Source organism: Ambystoma mexicanum, chromosome 2p, assembly GCF_040938575.1.
Source record: "Ambystoma mexicanum isolate Mex_15411 chromosome 2p, UKY_AmexF1_1, whole genome shotgun sequence".
Lineage (NCBI taxonomy): Eukaryota > Metazoa > Chordata > Amphibia > Caudata > Ambystomatidae > Ambystoma > Ambystoma mexicanum.
In genome coordinates this window covers 603,556,678-603,575,072 of record NC_090923.1, presented here as the reverse complement: position 1 = coordinate 603,575,072, position 18,395 = coordinate 603,556,678, and the positions used below count along the sequence as shown (strand labels likewise).

At 47.2% G+C, this 18,395-nt stretch overlaps 1 protein-coding gene across 5 annotated transcripts in view; it reads left to right on the top strand.

Annotated features, from left to right (window-relative positions):
- Positions 1-18,395, top strand: part of SEMA3B (semaphorin 3B) — a 600,182-nt gene that overhangs the window by 272,672 nt on the left and 309,115 nt on the right. For 3 of the 5 annotated variants that reach the window (XM_069644132.1, XM_069644130.1, XM_069644128.1), the window contains exon 2: positions 3,787-3,868. The exons of the other annotated variants lie outside the window; for them this stretch is intronic. The gene's annotated coding sequence lies outside the window, so the exon portion shown is untranslated. The remainder of the gene's footprint in view (positions 1-3,786; positions 3,869-18,395) is intronic. 5 annotated transcript variants of the gene reach the window in all.

The window sequence follows — 18,395 nt, the reverse complement described above, 5'->3', positions numbered from 1 at the left end:
ACTGAGAAATGCGCTTGAGAAAGTGGCCAGATGTTGTCGGCAATTGACGGCCCCATGCAGTAGTAAGAAGAAACTTATGCCCCCCCTCTCCTAAAACCTTTGCATTAAGAATTGGGATACCTCTCGTGAATGCTGCCAGCTCTTGTGAAAATAATGTTCTGTACTACCGTAGGCAGATTAAGGATATGAATAAAGGAAGGTGTGGTCCTCTAGACCTGAGGGAAACATAGTTATTTTCCTCAGAGGTGCATCCAGTTTTGCCTTATGTGTGATTGTGGATACGTGGATCGGGTAGGCCGACAGAGGACCAATCACACCCTGCGATGCTGGAAACCTCTTGGCTCAATGGATCTTTCACCGTCACAAGTGCAGTTGCGAGGCACAGCTAAGGCTGGATGGACCCAGAGGTTTGGCATTGGTTTCCTAAACCTTTCACGTCTAACAGGGTGGCACACAGAGCCACATGCACCAACAATGGTGGCTGGAGACTTTAATTGGAGGGGCATAAAAATGTTTACCACAAATATGTGGGTGTGACCAAGCATAGCGAGGAAGCCCAAACCAAGTAAAAGGGTTCTGAGAGAAAAATAAAATATTGGATTGAAATCATGCTTTTTCAGCACACTTCCTGTGAAAAACCTAGTAAAAAGCCAGTTTGCAATGGGCTTTGTAAGCTAGCACATGAACAAATCCAATAGATGCAAGTCACCAACAAGCATTTCCCAGCTCATTTTCACGATGCCTTTGCTTTGCACACAATATATGCTGCTATACAAACACGTTTATATCATTGCACTGATTTATTGTTGTAGAGCAGAAACCCCATACTCTTCCTGTTTTGTAGTAATCTACCTCAATCATTGTTTTATACATCATGTTTTATACATTTCTTACAATTGTTGACTACTATATGGTGCTATGTTGCACATTCAAATTGTTTGTTTTTGAGAATGTTGCCCTGCCATATCATTTAATGTAATGTAGGCAACTGTTCTTCGTGGCACGTTGGTTTGTCTGTGGCATCTGTCTAGTATTAATTGAAACCGGTGCCCATCTAACCCTACTGTATTGTTCTGAAGGTGATGTACCTTAATGAGGGTCAGTTAGAAGTGGGTTTCCCACTTTCTCAACCTCTCGTTGTGTTGCTGGTATAAAAACATGTACATATATTCTGTGCCTATATATGTCCACGGAGACTGCACCAATATGTACCAGTATTACCATGTAAGATCCCACCCCTGTTGATTTTACCAGTACAAAAATAAATGACACTGTGAAAAATATGTCCAGATTGGACCCTCCAATGCGGGTCAGTACCATGTAGGAACACTCATGCTGTCTTCACCCTTGATGCCCAGTAAATATTGTCATGCCACTGTGAAGATCTGTCTAGACTAGACACACCAGTCCCGCCCAGTAATTGTGATGACTTCACCTCTGATGCCCAGTAAAAAAGTGGTTTTATGTGATATAATCACTGGAAATAACATAAAGGCTGACTACATTTTTTTTTTGAAAGGCACTGACACCCCTCCCCAAAATATTTTAGGACTGGTGCAATAACAGAAACAAACTCCACTCCTAGAATATTTGGGTAAAGTATTGGATAGTGCTTTAATAAAAAAATATTGAGTCACCCTCCATGTAATTTCCAGCGACTATGGGCCTCATTACGAGTTTAGAGGCAGCCATGGCGCTATTAGCGGCATGGCTGCCTCCAAACTTGTGTTTGTGTCCGGGTTCTCGGTATGGGGACTTACCGGGTCATTCCAACCTTGGAGGACCCGGTAAGTCCCTATTCCGAAAACCATTCCCCATTCCCATTCGAGCCCCCATAGGGCTCAATGGGAATGGGGAAGGAGCTAATAACGGGCCAGCAAATAGCGGGCCCGTTATTAGCTCCCTGGTCCATTAGCAGCTCCCGCTAAGGGCGACTGGTAAAACCAGCCGGCCTGGACCCACTAAAGGACCTTGGAATGCTGCGGTAAGGGGTTAACGGCACCGGCATCTTTACCGGTGCCGTTAATCCCTTACCGCCGCACTCGTAATGAGGCCCTATATTACTGGATACTAAAAAATGAAATACAACAGTACAGAAATATGCCCAGACTGGGTGCACCAATGTGCCTCACTAACACGTACGGACAATCATTATGCTGTCTTCACCCTTGATGCCCAGTAACAAAATGCCCTCCCACAGTAAAGAAATATGTCCAGACTGGATTTCCCAATGGTGAAGGCAGCACAAGGAGAGTTCCTACATCGTACTGTCTCACAACCACATAGATACTCTGGTATCAGTGATTTTAACGAAGGGAAAACAGAGAATGTATTTAATAACAAATCTTTAAGAACGAAAACATATTGCATTAAAACAAATATATGTGGTGTGTGGTAAGGCGTTTAAATGGCTGGAGAGGTGCTTGGGGTGGGTTTAAAAGCATAGAAAAATGGGGGGGCTGGGCGAGGGGAAGTCCCACACCCCCACGCACAAATACATTTTTTGTTAATTTCAATATTTTTTTGTTGTAAAAGTTTTGTTATTAATTCATTCTCTGTTATTTCATTTGGAAAAATCACATAGATCGGTAACTCTCCTTATGCTGCCTTTACCTTTGATTCCTAGTAAAAAATGCCATGCCACAGTAAAGCAACCTCTCCATACTGGACACACCACTGTGGGCCAGTAAAAGTCAGAACTCTGAATATGCTTCCTTCCCCTTTGTTGCCCTGTAAAACAATTCCACACCACAGTGATTATTTGTCCAAATTGGACATACCAATTTGATGTGTCCAGTTTGAACAAATCTTCACCTCCCCATCTGAAAAAAATCCTCCAGGCTTCCGTTCCATCCCCTTCTTTCTCTCTTCTTCCAAAATGACCCCGGTATTGCATGGCCCACTCGGCATACGCGCTGGTGAACTTAAACTGTCAAAGGGAAGACCAAGTTTCATTTTCCTGGGACGGCTTTGGCTTGTCCATAATGGGCGATGGGCGGGTATATGGTGCACACTATGATGCCTCCATTTGATCAGTCACATGGCACATCCTCCCTCGCGAAGCCCTTATCGAGAGTTTGAGCTCCAGGGTCTAGGTGCACATTTCCTTAGACTGTTAGAGCAAAGGTTAAGAGCAGAGTTATATTACAAACAGCCAACCTTAAACACATTTTCTGCCATTGGAAGGCACACCTCGAAGATGACTAACAATCGTAGGCATGCTTCTTTCTGTCAGTGCCTTTTCAATGTGAGTGCTGACCTTCTGCTATGAGTGGAACTGAGGCAAGGCGTGTGACGAATTTACTACTTCTCCACAGGAGTACAGGGACAAGTAGTGGCTAGAAGGTCTACCTAGCACCACACTACTACTAATCCAGCAGAGATCCCAAAAGCCCGAAATGTATACCTCTTTCACCACTTTTGGTGTTGAGGCTAAGCTTAAGCTATATCTTCTGGAATTAAGTGAACTGATAACAGTAGAACCCCAAACCTCCAAAAGGACAAAGACTCCAAAATAAAAGAATGTCCCATCAGTGTTCTTTAAATAATAGACCTTTAATTAAGCAATAAAATGCAATCAACTAATTGGAAAACACCAGAAAAACCCGTTCATACAAAATAAACACAAAGAATACAGACTGTTGTGCAATGGTGCACTGAGTAGATGAGCATGGCTGTTCAGGAAATTAATCGGCGCCAAGTAAATTCAAGAATGTTCTAGAAGGAAAAAGGGGGGATTAAAAGTCACAATGATTCCCTTCACATTGCCTTTATCTCGTCTTTCAGGGCTTGACAGCTTCCAACCATGCCTCTAGGAGTTCGTGAGGTGGACATTCAGAGTATGGGGTGGTGATTCCGCATCTGTTTGGTAAGCTTTTACACCCGATTATAATTATATCATAATTATAATTGTTCTCTTATAACAAGCTTAATACCAACAAGTGGTTTCTAAGTGCAGGATCGGGATTCGAACCTGTGTTGCTCTGCCTTGTCTTGCTTCCAAGAGAAACGCGTTGCCCCCGAGCTATCATTCCTCCCCGCCAACAAGTGCGATCCAAAAAGCAGCCTCACAAAAAAGCTTTTGACAGACAGGCAAGGGGTGGGTTGGTGTAGCTCGCAAGTGGTTAAATATGGGAATCAGGGCGCAGAGTTGTTACTTGACTTGCTGGTTGCGAGAAGGCCCATTTCAGGTTCTTCAGGGTCAAGGCAAGTCCTTCTGTTCTGCACTCCCAATCCAGGAGCTTGGCTGGCACCTACAGGGGAATCCTTCACCTACAGTGAACAGGGTGCTGGTTTCAGTGCAGTTAGCAGTGAGACTTTGGTACAACGGTGTGAGGAATTCGACCATCCGCAGGGTGGGTGCGCGCACGCCTGGAATTACATGATGGTAGATCAACCTCTGGAAAATGTGTGGAGCCAATCCGCACACATTATTCTATGCTGACTGCACCACATAAACATAGACCCGTATACTCTGGGTGGACACAGCCTACAGGCACTGTCTGCCTTTTCATATTTAGTTGGATATGACAGACGAGTGTACACAATGGGCAAAACCTTCCTCCTCCCATGGCCATCCTAATTATCAATGGCTCCATGGATCCGCCCTGCCCTTTTGATGAGTCCTGCAGAAAGGGGCATTGATTAACATAATTATCACACTAATAGAGTATACTTCAAACAGGCCCACATGAGGCCTGGCTGCAAATGTTAAAGGACACAGGAAACCCGAACAACCTTTGATATATCTTTTATTGTTTATTTATTTATTTGCATTTTTAAAGCGCTCACACAGCCCGCAGGCATCGAGGCGCTGTTACAGGAATTGTTTGATTTTTAGTTGCGAAATTGTATATTTTTTTTCTTAGTTGCATATTTATAACGTGCTTAAATACCCAGAGGTTTCTAAGCATGGACCCGGGGATAAAACCTGTGTTGCTTCATGTCGTCTTGCTTCCAAGGCAAGCACGTTGCCACTGAGCTATCCTGCCGGGATATGCACTGTGTCAACCTGAAGTTAGCTCCCGCATTTCAGTATCAAGGGCAGTGAACTGTCATGTCTGGGGGCCTCATTACACGGTAGGCGGAGGACCAAGGTGCTATTAAAATACCGGCACCGCCTTGGTGGAAAGGGGAATTACCGCCCTATTCCAAGGTTGGCGGGCCGGTAATTCCACCTTCCCCCATTGCCCTTCCCCATTCCCATTTTTTCCCCATAGGGCTCTATGGGAATGGGGAAGGCGCTTATTGCGGTGCCGCAAATTGCGGTACCGTAATTAGCACCCTGGTCCCTTTGCGGGTTGGTTTTTAATGCCTGCTAAACAGCAGGCGCTAAAGTACCTACCCACAAAGGGACCTTGTAGTAAGGCGGTAAGGGTTAACGGTCACCGGTACCATTACCGGTGACCGTTAACCCTTACCGCCTTCCGTGTAATGAGGCCCTGGGAAAGCCGTTTACAGTAGACATCCCCGCAGGTGGACCCCATTCAAAAGGTACGAGAATGTGGTTTGCAGAATCCAGAAAGTCTGTTCTCACCACAGCTTCAAGGGAGACCCGCTGCTTTAATCAGGCACCACAGAGAGCTCCATTTACTAGAGAAACCCTTTGATCCACAATAGACAGGAAGATGGGTGGGACTTAGTATTGCATGTTCTTACCCCTTTACCTTTTCTGTTGCCAAGCACTCTGGTTATGACCTCATGCACACTGCAGATTGTTGGTGGGACAGAGGAGTGGTTCATCGGGGTGGGCTTAGCCTATACCAATCACTGTGGACCATTTGGCTTTAAACAAGGGCTCAACCCCATTTTCAGCAGATCATCTGAGGACTTCACCGGGCGCAGGAAAGAAGAACTCAGCATTGGACCCTGGCTGAACAGACTGCCTTACATCTTTCACCAGTCAAGGAAGGCCAGGACATCCAAGAGGGAAGCAAGATTCCTTCCCTAAACATCTCCCAGGGAACAGAGGGAGATACTGAATGCAGTGGGCCCACCAAGCAGCTCTAGTACCGGTAACCAGCCAGCACACAGCATACCCAGCTAGGCGCTTCAGCAAGCATCCTAGGTGGGAAGTGCCAGAGAGTCTCTGAACCAAACCAAGGACAAGACAGTTGCCTGCAACACTCTCCTCAGCTTTGGGCCGTCCGCCTTAAAGGACAACAAAAGCTAACTGAAGAAGCTAGGAGGAGTGCATCGACAAACATCTACAGATGTTCGCCTTAAAGGACATTTTGAAGCCAGTCGAGCCCCTCGAGATGCAACCCACTGCACTGCTGACTGCTCTTACGTCACAGTCGCTAAAGCCACCCGAGATGCCTAGACCAGTGCTTCAGAACAGCCGACCAGCACTGAGACAATGATTCCTGACTCTGAGCCCCTGTGTAGGCCAGCCTGCAGCCGTTCGTACAGCCTCACTCACCAAACTGCCTATCTCCTGTTACTCGCAGCTGTCTCCCATCTTGAACTCTGTCGCAGAAGCTGCAAAGCGCCCTGAAACCGACTCTACACTGTCGAGCATCAAGAACTTGTACAAGCACAAGGTACATTGTGGTTCTGTCCCACTGGTCCTTCTCCTAAGGCCCCTAGTCATATTTTATGACCCATTGCTCCCTTTGTGTTGAAACCAAGTATCCTTAAACTATTACGATTAATTAGTTTACCGACTACCCTCCTGTCAGTATCCAGAGTGCATCCCTTTTTCTTCTTTGAAACTGTCTGTCCACTGCATTCTAACACAGGGTGGGTTGTATTTCGTAGTGTGCAAGAACTGCCTTTGTGATATAATAAAGTAGATATTTGTAGATAAACTTGCTTGGACAGTCCCTTTTATCATTGGGTAATAATTGTATTTTCGCTGTGTACTGCAACTAACCAACGCTCTGCAACCTTCTGGAGATATGCCTGCCATTCCGTCCAAATTGGACAAAGTGGTTTATAATTGACTTGTGTTTCCAATCTGTTTGGATCCCTTCTGGTGTAATAGAGGTGTGGGGCTGACTGATAATTTAGAAACTGATATTCATCCATGGACCACTGGTGCCCGGGAAGTCTTTTTGTCACATACAGCAATCACCCCCTTTGGTCTGTAGGGATGTTTAGGGGACTGAGCTTCCCCCTACCTTGGGTGGCTTTTATCTTCAACTCTATGGAAGACAACTTTGGAATGGGCTGCACTCCAATGGAGTTCCAAACGTGTACCCTAATTCTTCACTTGGTGGTCCAAAGATCATTCAAGGAATGAGGGGCACTAATCTCTGTTGTTGTAACCTTTACCTTCTGACATCACACCCAAAGTAACCTGACGGCAGGAAATTGAGGCTGCATGACAAGGGACGAGAGCCCTACCATAAACCAAGATGGTGAGACACATGTCCAGGCCTACCTTCCCTTTCTGGCTACTCTAATTCTGCCTCTTGCCCATGCCTGCTGACTTCCAAGAAACATCAGTTGTCGGCACCCTGGTGAGAGGTTGGCTTTATGTCGATGCTGCCTTTTTAAAGCACCATTCCCAGGAGATCTCCTGGGGTAAGTGCCTATGCCCTGGGGGAAGATGTTACCCTTCCTGCAGGCGAATAAGAGCCAGCATCCTGGCTATTGCACCACAAATCAGCTGTGCAGACAGTCCACCCAGGCAACAATATTCATTAATTCTGCAATGTTTGTACCCTGCTCACTTTGCTGGCAATTGCGTTACTAAATTATTGTGGCTGTGTGATTCTAGCGTTCACCATGAAACAACCAATCTTAGCTTACACATACAGATGTTCATACCATCAGACTGTCTAGATTTTACAATCAACATAATTTAGATCAGGGTGCAGAGAGTTCAAATGAAACCTCTGTCCGCAAGGAAATGGTGTTACAGCTGCTGTCAGGCATGCACAGGTGACCTTTTAACCTGCTCTGTGCTACAGCAGAGCTGGCACACAGCAGGGAAAATGTGCGCACTATAATAGTGGCATGAAGCATTATGAAAGGGGTCTGATTAGCAGAACTCCCTTTCAGGGACAGAATTACCTGAAGAATTTTAACATTACAAATCAAAAAAGCTATGGCTTTTGGACCCTGGCAGATGGCATCCCTTCACAAGGGGATGCCGAGCAACTTCACAGCACTGGCGAGTAAGCACACCAGTGCCTGCTTCTGTGTGTGTGTTTGTGTGTCTAACTACTGAGATAAGTACTGTTGATGAGTCACAAGAAATCATTTTTACAATTTGTATCACTTCTCCGTCTTAGACTGGCTGGATTTTCGACAATGACCCAGGCATGGACAGACCCTGGGGGCAGGTTCTCGTACAGTTCCTCACCCCATGGGAGGGTGTTGTTAGGTTGACACTTTTAAAACCGATCCATTTAGATCAAAGTTGCATTCAGATCAAAGTCATGCGGCCACGAGAACTTGTCGCTTACTAAATGTCATTTCACATCTCCTACAATATGACATATTTTGGGCAAGGAACCGGCATACTAAGACCACTACGGTGGTGCTTGATGTGGCATAACGGCTTTATAGCATAACAATAAGTCCTGCTGGAAACATATTTATAAAGCCTTATGCCCGAATTGAAGAGTTAAATGTCTGTGGGGTGAGTAATTTAGTCACAGTGGCGCCCAGGCCCCTCCTCGGGCGCTATTGGCCATGTCAATGCACGCCAACACACAAAGGCCAATTAGTGACGGAGGGTCGAGCTGGAACTCTGCCCCTCCTTTGCGGGCGCCACTGTGACTGCATACTGTCCAGCGCCCCATTCCTAAGCAATATCTCTGGATGGCCGCTGGGCGTTCTCCAACAATTAGTGAACTAATAAAGGAGTTCAGGTAGGTTAATGTGGCTTCTGCGGAAATGTGTCTGGAACCTGCACGTCACCGGCGGGTTGCCATCCCAGCCTTGGTCCGTTTGTTATCACTGCACTTGAATGCACATTAATTGTGTCAGTGGCAGGTGGCCATTTTAGCTTTGTTCTGTGACCTGAATAACTTTCAGCCAGAGGCAGCTTTTGTATTATTATAAAGAGTGGTTCTAAGCGCCAGCTTTTTGGATGCTAGGACGATGGATCCACAGGGAGGTGAAGTTACTAGACTTCAATGCCTTACACTTCCTAAAAATGTAATTCAGCGCTGCTTCACCTACGTCTGGTAAATTATTTTGTTTTTCTTCGAGCCAGACGGCCCTTAAGGGCGGTTGTATGTGCACGAAATAATTTTGGTCAAGGTTCGGTCAAGGAGGGGAGCAGGTTTCCTATAAAACATGTCTCCTGCCTCAGAAAATGATATCATTTGGTTGTGGTACCTACCGTCAGTACCTTCTGTGTGGGTACTGTATGAAGTAGTTGGGGGGCACTAGAATGTGTTGATCACTGCGCTTGATCATGTACCTTCATAGAGACCCAAGCTACTCCTCACTGATGAGGCCCAACAAGGCTGAAACATGTCTGGGGATGCTTGTGGTCTTGGGCAGAAGGGATGTGACCTAGCAGTTCGGGCTGGACTGCCCCTTTTTGGGTGGGACCAAGGCTGATTTGCATATGGTCTTTTCCTTTCTGTAATGGCTTGGCAGGCGAAGAACAATGGTCTGCAGTGTTGCCCAGAGCAATGCCAGAGGTTAGGATTCATTCTAAACCACCTCTTTGTTTTTAATTCATACAATGACCCTGCTGCTGGTGATGGGGTTCCAAAAGGAAGGGCCCTTCTTCCTCCAATGGGACGCTTTGAAAAGGCGATTGAGCCCTGTTCACCTGCTATATTTATTACAAGAAGCCAGAAAATATAGCACCAACAAATTGGTTCTGAATCCATTTGATTGCGTCATTAGCTACACATTGAACTATTCAGTAATCCAGCGGTCAGGTGAACAGGGCTCCATCTTCTTTTCCAAAGTACACGGGTAGGTACTGTTGGGGTGCGGGTCGGCTTGCCAGTGGGTGGCTTAACTCCCACCAGTCCGGGATCCCAGTCCACAAATGAATAGGTGAACAGTTTTCGCTTGGCCAATCTTAGAGTTCACCGTGGCAACGTGATCAGACTCATACCCGGAGGTATATTGATGAGAACAAGGGTATGAGATGCAGTGTGACATCTCTGAGCATAGGTACACGCAACGCACTCACCTTCATAGCATAGGACACACGATCAGAATCACAAATAAGTGCAACTCGAGTGGGAAATGGGAGGTCCTTCAATGAAGGCATGGGGAATGAACATATTACAGCAGCAAAACAAATCAGAACAGTCAAGCTGAGATACTAATCGTTACATCTCCATGGGTACAGCCTGGTTACCCAGACCCAACCGCAAAGACAGCCTGGCAGGGTTAAACATTGGTCTAATAACACCTGTCCAGGTAGTAGAACTGGAGTGAGAAGAGTACTCACTGGTGCTCACTGGGCGTGGCACCTGTTGGCGAGTGAGTGTGGGCTCAGGCCGTTGTTACTCGGCTGGCTGGTGTCTTTCCTGGGGGCGACTCTTGCGTTCGGGCTTTGACCAAATCCTGGGGTATCAGTCATCTTGGTGCAGGCAGTTGCTGAGTGCGCTGGTGAGGACTCCCTCAGGCAGATCGGCCTTAGGTCAGGAATGCACGGTGAGTGAGGGGGTCTGTTATGTGTGGATGGTGCTTGGGAAAGGAGGGAGGTGTGTTGTATCTGCTTGCCTATCCTTTGAGTGTATGGCTGGATGCTGTGTGTGAATGATGTCAGAATGAGCGAGGTCATGACTGGAATGTTAGTGGGAATGCTGCCCTGCCTGTGAGTTCCACTAGCGACAGTTGTGTGAATGGTGGTTCCTCCTCTGTAAAAGGCCTTTTGGATGACTCAAAAAATAATGAATGCGCGGTGCCTCCATTTTGGGACTCGGAAGAACCTAGAGGAAGAACGGAGCCACGGTGGAAGTATTGCTGTATTTTTCAAGGCCTGTAAGTGGGCACTGGACCCCAAGTTCTCTGGTGCCTGCATAGGGCAGAACTTCCTCAATTCCACGTTTGCCATAGGCGAGTGGACTGTTCAAATCCTAAGCAAAGGCTGCCACTGCAGCCATGGTCCTTGGCTCACAGGAGAAAATAGCACCAAGTCATTGTTCTGTTCTTTCCAGATCGCCATCTCAGACTGGCTGTTCACAGAAGGGAGGTTGGGGGAAAGGTGGACTTTGCGTAGTGCATTGGGTTGGTTCTTTTGGCCAAGGCTGTTGAGTTGGCTGATTTCTAAGGAAGGAGTGATTGCCGACGAGGCCCTGCCCGAGCTCTTCATGCTGGTAAACTTCTATGAGTGGCAGGAGTCTTCGTTGGCCCCTCAATCCAGGGGTTCAGTCCCTTGATGCTCGTAGGCTGGCTGGACCCCCACTTTGTTATCCAACTCATGAGGATATCTCGGCAAGTGTAAAGTGTGGCAGAGGATGATTTATTGTCCCTGCTGTTAAAAAGCATCAGGTTAACCTCTTCTCATGTTCTCCAAAAAGGAGACAGGCTTGCAGCGCACACAGTATTTTTGTTCATTTTAGTTTTTGCGTCTGCTCCTGGGCTTTTTAAATTCAAGTCTGCACCCAAATGAAGAATGGGGCTACAGGTGCGAATAATTCCCTAAAACCTAGGTGAGAGGTTGGGGCTAACCCCTGGTGCTTGCTCAGGCTTTGGTGACTTTCCGAAAATGACTCACACTGAACAAACAGTGTATGAGGTTCGGGTCCATCATTTCAATCCATTTCTATTCACTTTTGTGCTATAAGGGGCAGAGGGATGACGGACACCTTGTATTTGACCTCTGGCTGGATGGATGTCACTTATCATTTAGGTGACAAGTATGTGGCTGCAATGGCTGGTGGGCTGCAGTCTTTAGGAAAGAGCTGATCTGTCATCTAGAAAAATGCCTTTGCACCAGCCCAATACAATCCTGCTAGACCTCGGCTCAGGCGGCTGGCTCCACTCTACACGTGCGGGAGATCAGGTCTGCGTCAATCATCTGTAGTGCATTTGGAGATTTCTTGGGTTATTATTGATTCACCCTAAATGCTTATCTTCCGGTAATCCTTTATTGGTGCATCCCAATCACTTGTATTTAGATGAGGCAATATTGGTGCATCCCAATCGCTTCTTTTTTAAATGATTCAATACTGGCCCAGCCTAATTGCTTACCTTTAGATTCCCTCATGGACCTATCCTAATTGCTCATCTTTAGATGATCCATTATTGAACCATCATAATCACTTATCTTTGGATGATCCATTATTGTTCCATTCTAATCACTTATTTTTAGATGATTCCATATTGGCCCATCGTGATTGCTTACCTTTACACAATCCCTCATTGAAAATTCTAAGATTTAGATTAATTTAGATAATATAGAGTTTATCTTAATATGTATATAATAAATATTAAAAAGAATGTAAAAGAGGTTGTTTTAATAATAAAATAGATCATCTTATTTAGATGATCATCTTTAGATAGTTTCTTACTGATCCACCCTTAATCGCTCATATTTACACGATCCATTACTGAGCCATCCAAATCGCTCCTCTTTAGAAGAGGTGGTTGCCGTCTCATCACACACAAGTGTCCTACGGTGCCTGGAGGCGTGCCCTAGCTGGTCCACTGTAGCAGAGTGATAACCTGCCAGCGAGGAGCAGTCGGTGTGTGCTCTGCACCAGCAGCTTCTGGTCCTAGTCATGGCCAAAGGCAGGGGCGTTGATAGGTCTGGAAAAGATCTGGGGCTAACACTAAATATCGGACCGCCGGGACTCAGGGCTAGCTAGCCATTTAGTTGTAGCCCCTGAGCTTTCATCCCGGGCCACAACCGAAAGATCTGGGGCAGGGGAGTTGCTAGGTCTGGAAAAGACCCGGGGGTAAGCTGATGTCGGAACTGTTGGGACAGGGGGCTAGCTAGTCTTTTGGCTGTAGCTCCTGAGATTCTATCCGGGGCTACAACCAAAAGATCAGGGGCTATAGCCCCCTTAGCCCCCCCTAGCAACGCCCCTGATCTGGGGCCATAGCCCCTTCAGCCGCCCCCTAGCAATGCCTTTGGCCAAAGGGCTTCATGTTTGTGTTTTATACAGTACGAGCCTTACTAGGAAGCTAGAGAGGACTCCTCAGTGATGGGTTAGTCTGAATTGGGACGTGGGCAAGGAAGGATAAAGGGCTAGCAAGGCATACCTGCAGTGGGGGTAGAGGGTTTCAAAGGTTTATGACCGCGTAGATGTGCAGGGACATCGGGAGATGACGCAGCAAAGGAAGGTAAGTTAACTGACTTGGTTGACGTGTTCTGCCTACATTTCCGTTGAGAATTCTTACTCGGGCTGCTCCTCATTTCCCTATGTTAAAAGGAGGGTAAAACAAGTATCTGCAACGCCAACAGTTTGTTTAAGCATGGGAAATACATTTGCCAGGCACTGCTGTAGTGGTATTAACTGGCAGTCAATGGTAGCAGCTGCAAAATGGTGCACGTTATTTGGGCGTGTAATAGCAGTGCCTGGCAAATGCCTAATACTTGCACACAAGCTAAAACTGTTGGCTTTGCCAGTGCTTATTTTAAAGGGACTTCAGTGAAGGACACACCTAGTGCTTACATATCGAGTGGCTGAAAGCAGACCTGGTTAAGACATTTTTATTACACAAGTAACGTGCTTAAAGCTCTAAGTAAGTTATTAACTCTCAGAAGACTGCTTTGAAAAAGCAATGGCAGACGACAAACAACGTTTGATGGTAAGGCTTGATAAAGTCAGCTCAGAGATCCCAGGAGGATGCGCTCTGGGCGGGGAGGGGCTGGGAATGGCCACAAGGATTAGTATGGCTATGGGCAGGGAATGGGTTTGTTAATAACCAAACAACCCCTGCACGCTTTGTGTACTTCCTCATGTCATTTCTCCCCAGCTGTACTCAAAATGCTAGTTTCTTTTTATGGGGGGGGGGGGGTGGTGCTTTAGCCAACAATAAAAACAAAGTGCCAAGAATCACGCTTCTATGTCATTCCCACATAACACCCATGCGATGCGAAGTTTATACATTATATAAAAATAAATGATCACGGTAACAGACAGGAGTTCTGAAAGCCAAGCCACACGTGGGCGCGCGGGAGGAGCGATCACGTGCCCCACTTCACATTCCATTCTCTGTGCAGTGCACCGCTCAGCCCAGAGCCTAAAGGTCACGAGCAAATGCACGCTCTTATCCAGGAGATCTCACCCGTTCTTGCAGAGTCACTTTTACAAGTCGTGGGATTGGAAGCATGGGATGTGGGTATTTACGTTGCTACGAGGCGAAGTTATGGGAACGGTAAAGGTCACGCGCGCGTGAGAGTGCTAACACAACTTCTCCAAGTGGTGCCATAGGCCCATCGCTTTCACCGTGGATCGGTTCCCATGGAGATCATCGAGTGTGGCAGAGTCCAACCACCGCAGACAGATCGAGGCCTTGTCTGGCTGCGATCAGCCTGTTGGGTGTTTTGTCACATCTGCACTGGGTAGCCAGAGTTTAACCAGAAGGGAGCTCATGTTCTTGGGGGGCATACCGTGAATGAAAGGCATCAAAGCCTTCAATGCCTTTCATTTACGTCACGCCCCATTTTCAAGCATTTGTATGGCGGAGAAGAGGGGCGGAATGGAACTTGAGTTTCCGCTCCGGCATCTGCGCCGTCATGGATTTTCATGCAGGCACAGATGCTGGATATCCAGCACCTCATAAAGCAGGCAGACCCCATAGGGATCCATTATACACGCTCCCTGCCATGCTCCGTTGGCAGGGAGCGTGCATAATTACAATTAAACCCTCCCCGGCATGCGAGCATGTGGGGGGGGGGGGTTCATGTCAATTGTGAGTGCTGCCTGCCATGCGAGTTTGGCAAGTGGCGCTTGCAAACAAAACTAAACGCTTCGTGGCATGCCAGAAAGCATTTTCTCACTTTGCACCGGGCAGTTCAAATGTGAAGGGCAAAAGGCAGCGTACACACTTCCGCGCCACCTTTTGCCCTTTACGTTTGCACCCTACAGTGCAAATGCGGAAATGTGGCGGCGGGGAGCCGCTTACGTTACAGTGTGAATGTAACGAGCAACATGAGCCCCAAGGTGTCCCTTCTCTTTATGCACAGAGGCCTACTGATAGCCGGTCCGATAGCACAGCGAGTCGAGCGCTCGCTTTGACATTCGCGCAGAGCCTGCTGACGCAGGTTTCGAATCCCGGCAGGGCCAAACTCAGCCTTTCATCCTCCCGAGATCGATAAATGAGCACCACACACCGTGGGTAATAATAAGCAGCGCTCAGATACCCGAGGGTTCGTAGCGCTATGTAAATGCTAAATTATTATTATTATTATTACTGCATGGTTTCCATTCTAAAGCTAGCAATACAGGCAACTCACTGCCCACTTGTATCACCCAAACACTTCATTGACACTTACGTTTCATAAAAATGTGCTCAGAGCCCTCAAAACATGTTCTTTAAGTCTCTGCGTTTCTCCCATCTGTCATTTTGCACTGTTTTACACCTTACAAAGACAGGACTACAAGTACCTAAATGCAGTGGTAGAAGTGTACCGAAAAAAGTAGTGGAACTGTGGTCTCGGCAAGGAAGAGGGCAGTGCAACATGTGACAAGGTCTTGTAGCCGAGGCATTGCAGTAGTCTAAGTGACTAGTAACTAAGGCTCCTATTACAACTTTACACTTGCACAGGGACATGAAAGGACAAACCACCTATATAGAATGGTGAATATGGTCGTAAAGAATTAGGGGAATGGTAAACGGAACAAATAACAGTAGTGGAACACTGCTCCCAACCGTTCCCGCTCACTTCGATCACTGCCTAAATGCAATCTCTTGTGAGTCGTAAAGCCAAGACTGCATTTGTGTTTCACATCTGGCATGGGACAACACTAGATCCTGCCTAACGAGTTGCAGTACTGTCAAGGCTATGGCACACCCCAGAAGGGATACAGTGATCAAGTTGCATGTGTGTATAACATTTGAAATGCCACACAAATGTTTTTGTGCAACAAGTAAGTCAATATTACCGCTCATCTGCTGCTAGAAACAACTTGCAACACAGCTGCGCTGTGGCCAAAATTGCGGGTTTGGCCCTGGGGCAAGGGTGAGCCTTGCCATCAAGCCACAACTTCTCTGCACCACTGTACAACTGTATTACAAGAAGCGGGGATGGGGCCCCCAAAGACATAGCACCAGTGTCATAGCGGAGACAAAGCCTCTGCTGATGGGTGAATGTTAATCGGGGCTGTGAGGTTTTGGAGTTAGAAAAGTGTCCATTTGTGATCTCTTATTTGACCTCTGGTTATATGCTGCATGTTAAAAAGAGATATCCTGACCCCCTCCCCCCCCCCCCCCCGCCCTGACACATAAAAAAGCTGTCGGGCATGCCTCATCACGCAACACCACCCCGTCCCCTCAGAGAACTACACTGGTTGCTCACCCAGGCCCACACCACCTTAAAATGGCACGCAGCGCATGCAACGCAGTGGCAAAGTAGCACGCTGCCTGGCTGAAAAAAATCACCATCTCTGATGGCCCCGGACCCCGGTGTACCAGACGCCACTACATCTGAAGACTAGACTCCAAGAGACAAAGAAGAACTATAGAGCAGGCCGCTTCCTGCTCCACACACTGGGCCTCATTATAAGTGGGGTGTTATACCGGTGGTAAATCTGCCTGAATACCACCCAACGAAATGACTGTTACCACCACTTGGTCCAGCAGAATTACAGCTGGATTACAAGTGGTGATGGCAGAGTTAATCCCTATTTTTATAGAGTCCACTGGATGCTATGAGGTATATTTTGGCAGAATTACCACTGCGGTAATCTGCCGATTTTGCCAGTTTTTGGCAGAAAGCAGGAGGATTTTCATCCAGCATTACGCTGGAGGTAAATTCCCCACTACAGGGCCATACTCGTAATATGGTGGTGCAGGAAAAGTGGCGTTAATTCCGTTACTGGCAATTATTCCCCACACTGCCATACCGAGCCAGTGACTCCAGAACAGCATCCAACTCACACTGAGCCACTCTCTTGCATTTCAGAAAGAAAGGGACGACCCTGCTTTTCAAGGACCATTTTACCACCTATTGGCCCCCGAATAGCGTGCCTTCCAGCTCCCACCCTCCCCACTCGCTCCGCTCTCCCTTGTCCTTCCTCCGTTGCTTGGTAGCTTGGTGTGTGCTGTGTCAACAGCTGACATATATGGAGGCCCGTTTTGTTAGGACAGTGGCCGTGTGACATCCGTCTGCTCTCACAGTGGCCGGGATGATCGATGTCACGCAGGGGCTACTCGGAGAGTGTCACTGCGAGTGTCGGCTCTGACAGGACACACATGTTACAGTGGGATGGATGACTTCTTTGCAGCCAGTGTCCGCGTGAGATCTGTCTGCTCTCGCAGAGGGTGGGCTAGTCGGTTACAGAGGGATTATCTGAGTGTTTGGGGAGTGTCAGTGTGAGAGCTCTGCTCCGACAGCAATAAAGATGATTAATAGTACAGGGGCGGGGGTAACTGGGACGAGAGCGCAAGTGATCAATGGGTGCTGTTTAATGAGAACTGTGCCATCGTGAGACCTGCCTGCTGTGCCAGAGGGGTTAAGGCTTTGTATTGAGACAGTCTCAGCATTAAAGTGTTTTTAATCGGACAGTGTCCGTGTGACACCGACCTGCCTGCCTTGACAGCCGGACAGGTGATGGATGTCACTGAGGAATGACTGTTTTTTTTTTTACTGTATTGGCAGTGAGTCCGCGTAAGACCTCCCGCTCTGCATGAGAGTTGAATTATTTCAGCATTAGGGCTGTGTTCGTGTGAGACCTCGCTGCCCTCACAGAGGGCCGGGTTACGGATGCTTCCTGGGGGGATTCTGTAGAATTAGGGGGTGTTAGGAAATAGTCTGACTCGCATATAATGTTGCCAGGCAGCTATGACTAGCACAAAGAAACAGGTTAATAATCACAAGCCAGAAAAAGGGAACCCTGGAGGAAAATCCCATGAAGGCCCAGGAATGCATTTCGACAATACATCGAAATTAAAAATAAAAGCATATGGTGGGCAGAGTTTGATGGAGGTGGCAGAGGATAATACAATTTAAAGTGGTTTTGGATGCAGCTCCCCCCCCAATCAAGTCAAAGAAGGCGTCTACACTAAAGCCCATTGTGTTCAGTTATAATGTTTTGGCCTGCATTATTTTGTTAACGAAACGCATGGACCCCCCAAACCAGCAACTTTGCTCATGGTACTTCTGTGTCAAATGACTCATTTCCGTTGGGATTAGATGGTAATGCTTGATGCAACGGGTAGACCGGTGTTGGTGTGTGTGTGAGCACAATGGAGCAACGGGTGGGTAGGATCTGTAATGGGGAGGGCATAATGGTGCATAGAGGGTAAATGTGCAGTGTAATATCTCTGGTCCCATGTTATCTGAGAGCAGCATA